The following is a 3,730-nucleotide window of genomic DNA, read 5'->3' as shown; positions in this document are numbered from 1 at the left end:
TCTCTCTCTCTCTCTCTTTTACATATATGAAAAAAGGACGCAGCAACATCAGCAAGAATCAGAGGTAGAGGAAGGACGTCATCGGCGTATTGTATAGAGCGGCAAAAGGCCGGAGCCTGCGGCGCCCTGATTGAAAGGCTCCGCGGAGGTCGTCCCACAGGTCATGATTATTCATATAGTAGCCGGCAATCTGAGGCCACATCTAGCGCCTGCAGTACCCAGCTCACAGCGGGGCCGACCAACGGCTTCCTGGACGCTGGGTCTTCTCGTTATAACACAGTCAATCATACGTCCATTGCCGCAGTGTTCGACTTTCTGCTGAGAATCTTTCTGAAGGGGGGGGGCGACCTGGTGCGGTGGGCGAGAACAAGGGGGTAAATCTAGCCGAGCAAACAGATCAGATAAGAAAACATTCCCGAAAAAGAATCGGATAGCCCGAGGTGTATTTCTGAGTGACACTGGAGCTGTACTGAGTAAATCTACCACACAATTTGTCCTCAGCTTAAGCAGTGAAAGTGGCCAGAATCGTTTCGTTGATAATTTTTGCAAAAACATTTCTTAATTACATTACATTGTCGCTGCCTCGGGCGGTTGTGGTGTAGCGGTTTGGCGCGTGAACAACACACGTAGGAAGCCCGAGCTCGATTCCAGAGTGTGGAGAATATTTGTAGAGTATCAAGGTCAATTTATTGAAATGTTATGTTATATCCCTCTCAGCCAAGAGCTCGATTTCAGAGTATGGAAACTGTTTATTGAGTATCATTAGTATCAAGCTGATTTTATTGGGATGTTATGTTATATCCCTCTAAGCCCACGCTGGACCTGCATGTCATGGATAAAGACCATCTCCTAAATTATCTGAATTGTGTGGATAGAGGTTTAAAAACAGATAAACGTAGCGTTGACGACTCTCCGTCCTATGTGGCAGAAGAAGATATTGGATACATCTCCGGCGAGCACCCAGGAACTATTGGGACACGCACTCCCGCACACAGATGCACTGCTTTAGAGGGTCACATTGCGTATTGTTTTCTGCATATCACACATATAGCCACTAAAACTGTTGCAAATCAATTATTTTCAAGAAAATTTCAAATATAACTGCAAAATATCAAATTATGGCATGCCCCCCTGTAACCCCCCAGATTTTTTTTACTTGGTCTACAGGCAGACACAAAGCATTTTGGCAGGTCTATCTCCGTCGGAGACATCTCCGAATAGATACTGCAGTCTTATGTACCCGACAGTAAAGTGAGTTAGTCAGTAAGTGCCTGTAAGAGCAAGTCAGAGAAAATAACGCTTCATCCAAACTTGGTCTTGGAGATTACAACGCAGAATCCTCAGAACTGGTGTTAAGCGAGTGGTTGGGTTTTTGTGTTTTGTTTTTTGGCAAGTGTTTTACAGCGCCTGCAACTGCATAAGGTCATATGAGCGCGCGGGACACACTAAACATTTATTTTCAGTTGGTTGGAAGTTTTGAATTTTGCACGGGTGGCGGTCCAAGCCTACTCCTATCGATTTTAGACCACCAAGGGATTTTTAACGTGCACAATTTGCACACGGGACTTCCAATATTTTTCACCTTTATCCGATAAGGCTAGGTTTAGATCTTTCCTGCCAGAAGACGAGGGGTGTGGCCGAAAGACAGTAGCAGTAAGGAACCAAGGAGTAGCTGTAGAAAGGCTGCAGAAGGGGTCAGAAGGCCAATGGGGTGGGGGCAGAAAGTGGAGACGAAAGCAGAAGACAGAACATTGCTAGAGAGCAGGAAAGGAGGTGAAAGGTCAACCTTTTTCCGTTGCTACCCGGATTCGTACCCGATAGGCGAACACCTTAACCTCTAGGCCACGAGAGCCCCCCCCCGGGCAATGGTTAGGGTTTATGAACGTACCATCACCACACAAAGAAGAACTCGTCAATCATTGTCTCTGTTCTGGGCCATCTTCTCTACCACTAGCCAACTGTGCCCCATATGCCTGAGATATTTCCCCAGATCTCGTTCTTAGCTGAGACTCAGTCTTCCTCACTTCTTCCCTTGGAAATTAATTTTTCCCCTAAACTAATTCTTACAGTACCCTCCTTTTGTTCTGCCGAACTACATCCGCCTAGAAGTAGCCTCCATTCATTCTGTCACTTAAAAAACCTCTTTGTGGATCTGAGATCCATCACACTTCAATACCCGTGGGCCTAATTGATATTCACCTTCATTATTCATTATAAAACCACTATTATACTGAACAGGTTGACTGCTATTGATTATCCAGTTGTAAGAAAAACGCCACATGTATGGACTTTTTAACCCCTCCAGAGTAACCTAATGATTATCTCATTTAAACACCCATTAAGAATATGAAGAAAAACATGGAGAGTAGGGAATGTATGTAGGCCACTATGTTTGTGAGCACTGCTGTGTGGTTGTTTTATGTGACCGCACGGGAGTTAGATAGATAGATAGATAGATAGATAGATAGATAGATAGATAGATAGATAGATAGATAGATAGATAGATAGATAGAGAGGGAGAGAGGTAGAGAGAGAGGGAGAGAGAGAGAGAGAGAGAGAGGGAGAGAGAGAGAGAGGGAGGGGGAAAGAGCGGATTCATGTGTGTGAGTGTGTTTGAGTACGTGTGTGCGTGCTTGTGTGTGCTTATGTGTGTGTGTGTGTGTGTGTGTGTGTGTGTGTGTGTGTGTGTGTGTGTGTATGTGTGTGTGTGTGTGTGTGAGAAAAGATTTGTAGTCATATATGATCATGCATTTCTCTCCAATGTGACTGTCAATCATATTTTTACAAATTCCGTCTTGACGAGCTCCAACTTTTACCATCCATAAACGATCTCTGTCATCGTCAACAAGTGCCACAAAATGATCTGGGAAAATACATCAAACTTCCGCTCACGCAAAAACACACATACACCCACACATCCACACACACACACATACACACACACACACACACACACACACACACACACACACACAGAGGAGTTATCCTGGTCTTTCCAGGTCCACCAACTATTCTGGTTTTCTACGTAAGTTTGTCTGTGTACCTCAGCCTGGTTTGCCTTCAATGGTATCAAGGAGGTAACGATTCTTAAGTCCTTTACGTCGATTTAAATGCCGTAGAAACTGCATTTGTCTCTTCCTAATTGTTTTTATTAGTGAGTGGCCCACGTTGTCTTCTCTAAGGGCATCCTTATTTGATTTGTATTCCTTCTCGGGAAATTCTGGACAGTCTACATAGCAAGCACAATTCTGTCCTTTTTATTTTATTTTCATTGTATTTGGTAATTGTGCAACACGACAGGACCCCAGCATTCCAATAAAATTGTTTTGCATAATCTCCTCCATAATTTTTTTGCATAATTGATTTGCATAATCTCTTCTCTATTTTATATTATTATTCCTAGGTCCGTGTGTCCAGAATTCCCTGTTCCATTTTCTGTAACTGCTACACCATAGGCGTCTGTTCAGAACGGTTTGGAAGTACAAACAAAATAAATGAATAAACAAATAACTGGATACAAACACGTACTAGGGAGGAACTGCAAACAGCTAACCTGTGTGTCATTTCTAGTCAAGACTTGGAAAGAATGCCACCCCCACCCCCCTCCACACAAAAACACAAACTAATCCTTCATTTCCCCCCTTTCCCTCAAAATCCTTTGGGTTATAGGCCTTTTGGGTCTATGTTTGAACAGACAAAATAGCATGAGAGAGAGAGAGAGAGAGAGAGA

The sequence above is a fragment of the Aplysia californica genome, unplaced genomic scaffold (assembly GCF_000002075.1).
Source record: "Aplysia californica isolate F4 #8 unplaced genomic scaffold, AplCal3.0 scaffold00005, whole genome shotgun sequence".
Lineage (NCBI taxonomy): Eukaryota > Metazoa > Mollusca > Gastropoda > Aplysiida > Aplysiidae > Aplysia > Aplysia californica.
Note: the sequence above shows the minus strand (reverse complement) of the source record.